We start from the raw sequence: 12,614 nt of genomic DNA on the forward strand, positions 1-12,614 counted from the left end.
TAGAAGGAGAATGAAGATAAGTGGTGTCACTAAAATGGAATTAAAGTTTGGAATTCATGTCATCACCCACAAAATCTATAGTTTGAGCAGATTGAACAATGTATCTTGCAAAGTAGTTCATTTAGTGTATAAGGTGGTCAAGAACAACCTTTTTCTTGACCTTGCTAAGTTACTATTGAACCAATTCAAAAAAAACTTGGAGAGCATCAAAACTTCCAAAAATAATCCATGTAAGTTCGATTCACTCTTGACATGTTTATTTTTCCATGTTCAGAAATTCTTCCCATCAAAATGTATCATTGTTTGGAGAAAAGATGTACCAGTCCTTTATTAAATTAATGAGTACATTTCTGAAATGGGAGAGAATTATGCAAGCATATGGGTAACTATTTTGATGCATTTAAGGAGAAATTTAACAACAGATTCAAGATTCCAAGGAAATTAGTTGAAGATTATGAAGATGATGTCTATTTCATGGTTGATAGTGATAAAGTGTACATTCATGTAGTTAGGCCAAGAATTGCGTGGGTAAAACCTCTAGGGTATGAGGTAAACATTGATGAAACTAAAGACATAATTGAGGCATTAATAAATGAACTTGTTGATCCTAAGGTTGCTTACTTTGGCACCTATGATGAGGCAAAGGCTAGGATAGAACTAGAGATCAAGCTTCCTTAGGCAGTTAACAAGTGAAAGAAGAGGATTGCTAAACTAAAAACTAGTTCCATTCTTCTATTAATTGAAGGAAAAGGAGAGGATCAATAAGAAGAGGATGAAGAAAAGCTAGAGGAAGAAGAGCCACTAAACAAGAAAGGTAAGGTAATCATTACCAAACCTTCCAAGACATCCATTGATGTGTTCACTAGAAGATCATCCCTGAAGAAAATAGATAAAGAAGGAGGAGACATAATTTTCAAGAGGTCTCCATCCACATTTGAGGAAAGAATAAAAGATTTGGAATTAGGTTCTAGCATTACAAATTTCAAGGCACAAAAATATGAGATCAAGACTACAGAGGAGTAGAAGCAAATAGAAGATATATTGATATCCAAGATGGGTAAGTGGAAGTACTCACCTAATCAACTTACTCAGTAGATTCCTAGTACTTTGATGGACAAGATTAAGCCAAGATGGGAGCATGCCATGCAAACTACAAAAACTATATATGAGCAAACCCTGAGGTAGCTAATGTCAAATTTGAATGACAAGGAGGTAAAAGAATCTTTGATGAAAAATGAAGAAAAGTTAACTTTAATATTCAACACTTGTCTTATCTTATTGAAAGATATAGAGCATATTGTGAAGAATGCTACAAACACATGGAAGAATGTCTATCTTCTTCACAAACTGAGTGATTTTGCAATTAATATAATGGATAAGGATGATGATGATGATTAGGAGAAAGACGAAGAGAAAGATGATGAAGATGTGACTCATTTTGATAATGTAGATGATGAAGAGGAACAAGGGCAGGAAACTACCAAGGAAGATGTGCAAGATGTTGAGGAGACTGACCCAGTAAAGATTGCTACAGTGGTCATAGCCTCACTTCCTCATTCTCCTAGAAAAACATTGATAACACCAAGCCTAGAGACAATCTCAATAGGATTGATTGTGACCACCACTGAAAGCACAAACACTCAATCAATCTTTGCACTTGTCCAACTCAGTACCTCATTGATAGGAGTGCCAAGCACTTCATCTACTAAGCTACAAGTTCTTCCCTTTACATCAATTTTGGATACATCAAGTATTCCTACTGCTAGTATTTCAATGAGTGTAGTATCCTTTTTTGCAGTGAGTCCTACCATTTCAACAATTGTTTCCATTCCTAGTATGCAAGTAATATGTACAAGGATAGTTGAGACCAAGCCTCAACTGAGCACAAAATTTTTGGGGAAAGGCAAAGAGAAAGAAGAGGATATAGATCTTGATGAGGACATTTTCATTCCTAAATGATGAAGATTTAGATGGACAAGACAAATAATTGCAAAAAGCCAAGAAAAAGTTTGAGAATAAAGTTTGAGAACTTATTACTCAACAAAGTACCATTCATCAAGTAGAACTATCTACTATTTTAGGCTCTCTAGAGACCTCTTGCATTAATGTATATTTACTTTTTGGTAAACTATGTGATACATCAATTTTCACAAAACAATTAAGAGATAAATTGTCAAAAATTGATAAGGATCTAAAGGCAAGTGCACAACAATTGCAGCTTGACTTGAGTTCTAGCTCTGCCCACTTTAATAAGATCAAATTTCTAATAGATATGCATGCATAATTTCTTAGAGAAGAGGCAAGAATTAGATCTATATTGATAGATATTTAGAACATGATTCTCCCAAACATGTATGTACTGTAGAAGCACATTGCACTCCCAAAAATGCTCATCCATGATAACAACTTCTCCATTGTAGATCACATGATAGAATTGTTAGTAGAAGTGCAAATTACATTGCACACATACAAGGTATTGCAAGATAATTGGGACAAGACTTTAACGCTTATCCTAAAGATTTCTTGTCACATTTTGGCATTACTGTGTAAAAAACAAATAGCATAAATCTTTGGCATTAATGTCAAAAAGGGGGAGAAGCTATAAGAAGCTATAAGAGGGAGAATATTAGAGAAGATGTAAAGAGAAAGGGGGAGAAAATTAAAATATTGTAAATAAAATGTATATTTTATAAAGGGGAGAAGATGTATTTAGATGCACATATCAGATGTATAGTATACTATATATTATGTATGGGAGAGCATTACCATGTACAAAAATATATCTCTTAATTTTTTTTTTTTTGAAAAATCTCAAGAATAGTATACTCTACCGATTTGGAGACATAAGGTGATGGATTAAGATGTTTTTGAACACTATCGAATTTAGTTTTGATTGATAAGTGTTTTTGTCACTAATGCCAAAGGGGGAGATTGTTGACATTTTAGTCATGTTTGTTATTAGTGACATACACTTATTCAGATTGAAAGTATAGATTGAGCATATTGTACAATTAACAATGTTAACCAAGCATTTTAGTTCCTACCGAGTTCTACAGTTGCTACCGAGTGATGATTAGTAGTGTAAACTATGCATCTTAGTGTATGCCAAGTTTACCAATGCAAACTAAGTTGTTCAGTGCTTATCGAGTTTGCAGTTGATGTGATGTGAGTCTAGTGTTAACTGAGCTACTCAGTGTTAACCAAGTGACTCAGTTTATATCGAGCTCATACTGATAGTATTGACTGAGCTATGTAATGCGAATCAAGTGATTCAATTTATATCCCAAGTTTCATAGTATTCGATAAGTCATCAATGCAGATCGAGTTCAAGACTACTTGGAAGTGATCAGTATGGACCGAGCTTCTACATCTACCAAGTGCATGATGATGTCAAGCATTGACAATGGATGCTAAGTATTAGAACCTCACTGAGTCAGTCTTCAAAACCTGAGTTTCTACACTTTGGCTGACTTTGTAATATTTGTGTAAACTTATATTGTGGCTAACTTTATAATTTTGTAATTGGATTGGTATATATGTAATGTATTGTATCACATCCAAATAATTGAATGGAAGTAATGTAACAATTAGAGAAGAGCAAAAGAGAAAATTAAAAAGGCTACAATAGTATAAGGAGCAACAAAGATTTATCTATCACAACAAGGTGATTTGTACAATTAGAGGAATCTCATTTAGCAAACCAAGTTGCAAATCAAAGATTAGCTACTACTTCATCCTAATAGGTGGATCAGTCAAATCTTTGAACAAGGTAGACCTAACAGTCTTGTGTAAATCTCTTTACTAAGTGCATACTTCATTTTATGTTAGTAAATCCTTTTGCAAGGTGGACCTAGGAGTCCTTATTGCTCCTAACATGGTAGATCATCAAAATTGATCATTGTAAGCCTTAACAGGCCAACTTTATAGTATAGTACTAAATTTTGTTGGTATCATCCCCACCCTAGTTTTACTTTCTATTTGAAAGGTTTTTGGGTCACCAAATTGTGTGTCAAAAGTGTTATGTATGCTTTAATGTTTTTAGTTTCTCATGCATGCAATTAGAATCCAAATATACATGAAGGATTAATTGCAAATTAAAGATTAAGTTTTATTGGTTACTAATTCACCCCTCCCATCTTAGTAACTTAGCCTTTCATAATATTTCCAACAATACTAGGATGTAACATTAGATAAATAGAATGGAAATAAACTTTGCCACACATTAAGCATTTATGCATTTGACACATATATTTAACATGGAAACTCTGTAAAGGAAAAAACCACTTGGAACTAACAACCCAAATATTTGACTATGCTAAAGTGAGCTTTGTTAGGAGCCAACCTTGTTAAATGTTGCATGCACGTTTCTAGTGTGACCTAGGTAGAGGATTTTAACCAAAGATCATCTGGACTTTATCACGCCTTGGAATTTCTAAAGAGTGGCCTACTCTAAAGGACTTACAAACATCACCAATATAGGATTTCAAGGACTTGTTAGGTCCACTTGGTTAAGAGATTTTATTTGCTAAAATTACCTAAGAAAGTAAAAGACAAGTGATCTATTAGATTTAACACTACCTTTCTTGTTCATTTCTTTTCTTCACCCAGTCCCTTCCTTCTGATCTCTTATTGGATGATTTACACACTTCTTCTTTCACTTAACACTTTCTCTGCTAGATCTTCACAATTTTGTTATGCTTGGTTCACCTTATGTATTCATTTTCTAGTTTAATTCACATAACAAGAAACAATCAAAAACCAAAATAAATCTTGTTCATCACATTAAAATAAAAAAAAATTTCCTTCGAGAATCATTCAGATTTTGCCGCTTAATCATAATCATAAATCTCAAATTCAATGAATTTAGTCACTTGGAAAATAGATCCATCTTGAAATTTTTTCTCTTCTTCATTGTATTAAACCTCCTTCATCAGATCTTCATTACATTTTTCTAGCCATAGATGTCATAATTAAATTTTACTTTATCCTTTGAATTGCTTTATCTTTCTCAATTTTAATCAAATGTTGACCTAAAATTAATCTTTTCTTAACCTGTTCTTCCTATTCATGTTCGATGAATATATCATCTTTACTTGGATATTACATTACTTTGGTAACACTGAACTTTAAATCTTCTTTGCTTGGGGCTCAGTGACAACTATATTAACTTAGTTAATACTATATTTTTTCATTCATTGTGTAAACTATCTTTTATATACACAATCTTCATAAAAAATTACATGATTGTAAAACAATCAAACCAAAATTATACTATCATAGTCCAACTCATTCAAGTACCCATTTAATACCATACTTATCAACTCTTTCATCATCATACTTTATTCAAATCCTTTTCATCAATCAAATCCTCTTCATCAATCAAATGATATGGTAATCTACTAGATTAGCATAATGTCTAACCAAGTAAGACTTGACACCAATGAGGACATGATAACAAATGACATGATTATTTTACATACAATAATAACATTATTAGTTGGGGCTAATATTTATTCCCACTTCTAATCAATTTCATTGTAATCTTGGTATTCCATGGCTTCCCATGCGAGATATAGCTTATCCCATTCATTAAATTTCCTCGTAATGGATAAATTGTCACCATTAATAATTCCTTTTATAAGTTATTGCATTCTCGAGATTGTGCTGAGATTGATTTTTATTGAATATCTCATCCTAAAAGCCACCGACTTTTCCTAAGCATATTTGTAGAAACTATCAACAATATAAGGTAGCCAAGATCATGGAGCTTAGTCTTCCTAAGTGTTTTTACCCATTTCCTATCTTTCCTACTTTGTTTGTTCCTTCTACTTCTAAACCTATTTTACCCTCTGCATCTATTCCTTCAGCTACTATACCTATACCATTGTTGTTCCTTCTTTGGAACCTATGGTAGCTGATCCCAATCCTTCTAGTTTATCTCATAACCAACATGCCAGTCAACATCACATGAACCATTAAGCTAAAGATAAGGCTGATGCTCATTCTATTTCTTCTCAACCCATATCTTCCTCTCAAATTTTACCTTCCTTTGATCAAACCATTTGTGAGTCTTTGGAAGAAGCTAAAAAAGGTAACACTATGCATATGGATAAACATGATGATTCTGCATTTATTTTAGATTCTATTTGTTGGTAGTGGGCCAATGTCCCTCATGTTGGAAATATGAGTGAAAAAGCTCATTGTTGAAGATCAGAGAGGGAGATTGTTGCAAAGAAGGAAGATTGTTGTAAAAGAATGTTTTCAATCATTGTTTTGTCATTGATGTCAAACTTGATATTTGTAGGGATAATATTTGCTTAGAGTTATGATATTGTAATGAAGTGCAAGGATTAGTTAAGGTAATAGTTAAGTAATGTATTGATGACATACTCAAAGATACAGAGGGCGGTCACACTAAGCAACATTAGAGGAAGAAGTTGTAACAAGGTTGATTGCAAAGCCTAAACTAAGATCTTTAGTATGTGCCAAGTAAGTTAGTTGAAGCCAAGCAAATTCTTAGTAGAAGTTGAGTAACATTAATTTCAAGTGTGTTCCAAGTGATCTTCATGTGCTGAGTGAAGATCAGGTGCTGAACATCAAAAAACTTTTAGTTGGTGTCGAGTGATCTTCAGGTGTCAAGCATCAGGAAAAACACAGTTGATGCCAAGTAACACAGTATGTGCCGAGCACCCATATTTCAATAGTGTCGAGCTATTGCATTATTTCAAAAGATGAAGATTTTCCAAATATAAGTCGACATAGTGGTTACATTGAATTTTGTGAATGAGTTGGAAGATAAGGATGATGAGTTGGTGGCACAAAATCTTATGTAAACCATTTTTGGGCGAATTCTAAAGGATTATTCAAGAAGTTTCTAGAGAAAATAGAATATGGGTTAGATGCAATGAATCCTACCTAATCCATGTGAATTGTAATTGAAAAATAGAAGAATTGAGCGAGAAAAGGTACTCCAAGACTTCTATTTTTGAAGTCATAGACCAAGAAGAAAAGAGCTGCTGATACTGTTGCTGCAAAAGAGCCAAAATCTGCAAAGTAATTAGAAGGGTGTCAAGGAGGAGACATCTAGGAGAAGGAAGAGCACAGAGGGTCTACTTCTATGAGTGGTCATGAAGAGATGATTGCACTAGTACATTGAGTGTGAAGACTCAAAGAGATAAAGCTTGAAAGAAGGGCAAGCTATCCAGAGTTGGAGAGATTGAAGGCTAGGCAAAGGTACGAGTTGAGAAGTGATATGAGATCTGCAAGATAAGTTGTATGTTCTAGTTAGGTCAAGATTTTCTAATATTCTCTAGCAATTGTATTAGATCTAAAAATCCTATGGACTTAGGTTGGCCTAACATCCATTTTTAAATCGTTAAACAGGGTGGCATTCCAAGTGAATGTTCTAAAGTCCTCTAACTAGGCCCACTTCTAATAGGGTGGTTAAATCCTCTACCAAGGTCACATTTAATAGTGTGTTGTAAGCCTTTAATAGGGCAGGCCTTTCATAGGTCATCACTTCAGAAGAGTGAGAATTGAGTAGCATGTTACTGGTGGTTTTTCGCAAATTGGGTTTCCATGTAAATCACTATGTCATGTGTTGATTTTTGATGTGTTATACTTGCATGTTGATTTAGAGTAACTTGTGGATTAGATAAGTTAAAGCTTGGATGAATGAATGGTTGAATGAGTTTATTACACCTAGTAAAAAGTTTGAATAGGAAATTTGGACCTTGAATAAATGATTCATCGCCCCCACCCTCTAAGTTATACTAAAGCAATTCTAACAATTGGTATTAGAGCCATCTGCTGATTTATTTTCAAGGTACTATAAGCAGAAAGATCAAGATGTCCAAGAGAGAAGTTCCCAAGCTCAACAAAGACAACTTTGCTGCATGGCAGAGTCTAATGAAATTGCATCTTGGATCAATAGGTGAATATGCACAAACCTCAATTGGAACAAAACATGTAACTCCAATAGGACCTCTCACTACAGATGATTTGAATAAAAAAAAGGAGCATAACCAAGCAAGGTTGGAGATTGCCTTTGCACTTAACTATGTAGAATATGATGACATCAAAGATTTTGACATTGCATTCAAAATGTGGAAAACCTTGTCAAAAATCTATGGAGGAGATCAAAATGTCCAGAGAGCAAAGATAGAAAGCTTAAGAGGAAAGTTTGATGACATGAAGATGGAAGAAGGTGAAAATGTTGCTCAGTACGCTGCAAGAATGAAAGAAGTGGTGAGCATAATAAGAAGTCTAGGTGGACAATTAGAAGAAGAAACAACTATCAGCAAATACTTAAGAACTCTACTTCCTATCTATGCTATTAGAGTTTCAACCATCCAAGAGCTGAGGTGTGTACAAGGGAACACACTAACCTTTGAAGGAATAGTTGGAAGACTTACTTCATTTGAGCTATCCAATTTTGACAACTACAGACCTAAGAACCTTGAATCTTCTTTCAAGTGCAAGTTGACAATAAAAGAGACTGAGGAGGACACATCAAGAGAGAAAAGAAGAAAAAAAAACATGCATCCAGTGATAGCAGCACATATGAGGAAGATGTGGAATAGTTAGAAGCACTAATGGCTAGGAGATTCCATAGAGGTAAAGGAAAATTCAAAGGTAAGCTCCCTATTATATGTTTCAATTAAAATGAAGTAGGCCACATAGCTACAAGATGTCCACAGAAGAAGAACTATAAAGAAGGAAACAAGTACAAGAATAAAAGAGAAGACGACAACAAAGATTACAAAGAGAAAGGCAAGAGATGCTACATTGTTGAAGAAGACTTTGATGAGAATGATAATGAAGTAGTCTATGTAGCCATGAAGGATAAACTAGACAAAGATGAAGATGAAGCAACAAAATTGGTTACCTTTTTGAACAAGAATGACAATTGGATCATAGATAGTGGATGCTTACATCACATAACATGAGACAAAAGTAAGTTCATTACCTTTACTAAATATGATGGAAATAGTGTTAGATTTGGTAATGATACCCCATGTCAAATCAAAGAAAAAGGCTCTATCAAACTTACAGAGAAAATTTCATGTGATAATGCATACTATGTTGAAGGATTGAACTACAACTTGTTGAGTGTATCACTGTTAGGAAATGTAGGTTGCAAAGTTGAATTTGGAAACAAAACTTCCAAGATCTATGATATTGATGGAAATTTGATAGGAAAGGGTGAAAAAACTAAGAGTAATCTATTTTACCTAGATATGGAAGATGCAACATGTCTTGTTGTTAGAATTGATGATGTGTGGTTGTGGCATAAAAGGTTATGTCATGTTAACTTTGATAATCTGATTAGCATTAGCAAGAAAAGGAAAGTCAGAGGATTTCCCAAGTTGAAGAAACCTGAAACAACAATGTTCAAACAATGTCAACTAGGGAAGATGACTAAGTCTAGTTTCAAAAGCAAGGCATACACTTCTAATGAAGTACTAGAGTTAGTCCATATAGAGTTATGTGGCCCAATAGAAGTGCAAAGCTATTTAGGAGATAGATACATAATGCTACTTGTAGATGATTATTCCAGGATGATGACTACTATGTTCTTAAAGCAAAAATCTGATGCATTCCAAATGTTTAAGTGGTATTTGGCTAGAGTTGAGAAGGAAACAAGAAAGAACTTGAAATGCCTAAGGTTAGACAGAGGAGGTGAGTTCACATCAAGAGAGTTTGAAATATTCTGCAATGATAAAGGTATCAAAAGGAAAACATCAGCACCAAGAACTCTACCATGGAATGATATTGCTAAAAGGAAGACCAAGTCAGTGATTGAATGTGCTAGAACCTTGATGATGGAGAAAAATGTTGCACTAAAATACTGAAGAGAAGCTATAAGTACTGTAGTCTACACACTGAATAGAGTTCAAGTCATGAAAGGTATAAATGCAAAAACTTTTGAATTATGGTATGGTCATTCACCTAATGTTAAACATTTCAAAGTATTTGGTTGTAAATGATATATTCTAAAAGATACAAGAAATGACAAGTTTGATGCAAAAAGTGATGAAGGCATATTCCTTGGATACTCCACTAGAAGTAAGGCATATAAGTGTTTGAATACTAACACTAACAAAGTTGTGGAGAGTGCAAATGTAAATTTTGATGAGCATGCAAAAGTTTAGGTTGATGAGTCAAAACAAATAGAGGATTATAGACGCTTTACATACTTCTATGAAGGAATGACAGTTGAAGACAATGCTATGAATCAAGTTGTGAATCAATAACAAACTTCAGTATCTGCCGAGTCTCAGCCTGTGAATGCCAAGCTGCATTCAGAAGTGAAGCTGTAGAATGTAGAAAATGCACGTTCTGATTCTAAAAATAGTATGCAAGATAGGAATGATGAAATTCCAAATGAAGAAGAATGAAATGACTTTGAAGTTGAAGGATCAAATATGGGAAGAAGGACTGAACCAGATTAGCCAAGTATTTAAGACATCACCCTGAAGATCAAATCATTGGTGACAAGGATGCAAGACCAATGACATGAAATAGGCTCATGAATGAATCATGTCTACTAAGAAAAGTTGAACCTAAAATAGTAAAAGATGCACTACATGATGATGACTGGTATAAAGCCATGAAAGAAGAGATAGATCAGATTAAGAAGAACAAAACATGGTCTCTAGTTCCTAGACCAACTGATAAGAATATGATTGGTACCAAATGGGTGTTTAGAAAAAAACTTGATGAGAATGGTGAGATAACAAGAAACAAAGCCAAATTAGTTTGCAAAGGCTATGCATAAGAAGAAGGACTAGATTATGGAAAGACTTTTGCCCCTGTTGTAAGAATGGAAGGAGTAAGAACATTACTTGCATATGCTGCATATAAAGGTTTCAAAGTCTACTAGATGCATGTGAAGTTTTCTTTTCTAAATGGTATACTGGAAGAGGAAGTTTACATAGAACAACCAGAGGGATTTGTTGATGAGAAGAACAAGGACATGGTCTACAAGCTACACAAAGAACTTTATGGATTGAAGCAAGCACCTAGAGCATGGTATGAGAGGTTGCACAAATATCTTGTGAAGATAGGATTTGAGAGAAAAAATGACAACAACAACTCATACATCAAAGCTAAAGAAGGTAAAGACATTTTGATATCAGAAATATTTGTTAATGATATAATATTTGGAGGAAAAGATGTTTTATGCAAAGATTTTTTTGATCAAATGAAGCATGAATTTGAGATGTCAATGTTTGGAGAAATCAAAGTCTTTGTTGGATTACAAGTACATCAGTTAAAGCATGGAATATTTGTAACTCGATCCAAGTACATCAAGGAAGTAATCAAAACATTTGGGCTAGAAGACTCAAAACCAGTTAGCACACCAATGGCAATAGGCCATAAACTATCCAAGAATGATGAGTCTGTTGAAGTAGATCAGACATTGTATAGGTCAATGATTGGAAAGTTGCAATAGGTTGTACATAGTAGACAAAACATTGCATTAGCCGTTGGAATAGTAGCAATATTTTTTGCAAATCCAAGAGAAAATCACTTAATGATAGTGAAGAGAATACTAAGATACATGAAAAGAACTTATGACTTTGGTTTATACTACAAGAGAAATTAAAAGTTTGAACTAAAAGCTTACATTGATGCAGATTGGGGAGGTAACATTGATGATAGAAAAAGCACCAATGGAGGAGCACTTTTCTTAGGAAAAAGGTTGATTACTTGGAAACAAAAAGCAAAGCTCCACCTCACAGTCTACTATTGAAGCTAAATATGTGGTAGCTGTTATAAATTGCACCAATATTGTATGGATCAAACATTTGCTACAAGGTATAAAGGAAGAGGTAATTGTGTTAGAATTCTTTAGAATAATTGAGAGGGGGGGTGAATTAGTTATTCAAGGTCCAAATGCCCTATTAATACCTTTAATGGTTTTTTAATGAATCCATACCCTTTTCATCTGTTCGAAATTAAATCAGTCATATAAGAAAATTACTGTAAATCAACATGCAAAGATAAAACATTCAAGATCAATACATGACACAGTGATTTACGTGGAAACCCAATTTGGGAAAACCACCAGTAACATGCTACTTGATTTTCACTCTTCTAAAGTGATGCCCTGTTAAAAGCCTACCCTGTTAAAGGCTTAAAACACACTGTTAAATGTGACCTTGTTAGAGGATTTCACCAAACTGTTAGGAATGGGCCTGGTTAAAGGTCTTTAGAACATTCACTTGGAATGTCACCCTGTTAAAGGATTTGTCTAATGGCTGTTCAACCAACCTAAGTCCATAGGATTTATCTTACTGTTATAATTGCTAGAAAGTAACGATAATGGTCTTTTGATCTGATATAACTTACAACATACTTTGTAGATTTTAGATCACTCTTTTAGTTCAATCCTTATGTTTGGCTTCAATCACTTTAGCTCTGACTGATTGTCTCCCTCTCAAGCTTCATCTCCTTGAGTCTTCTTACTCATTCTGCCAATGCAATCATCCTTGTGGTGGTCTATTCAAATAGAGTTCCTGTGTTATCTTCTCCTTAGCACATTCTTCAGCATTTCATACTTTTATGCTTGACCACGGCTCTCTCTCACTATCCCCTCTATTCCGCTC

The sequence above is a fragment of the Cupressus sempervirens genome, chromosome 2 (assembly GCF_028749045.1).
Source record: "Cupressus sempervirens isolate cs-2001-9-10 chromosome 2, ASM2874904v1, whole genome shotgun sequence".
NCBI lineage: Eukaryota > Viridiplantae > Streptophyta > Pinopsida > Cupressales > Cupressaceae > Cupressus > Cupressus sempervirens.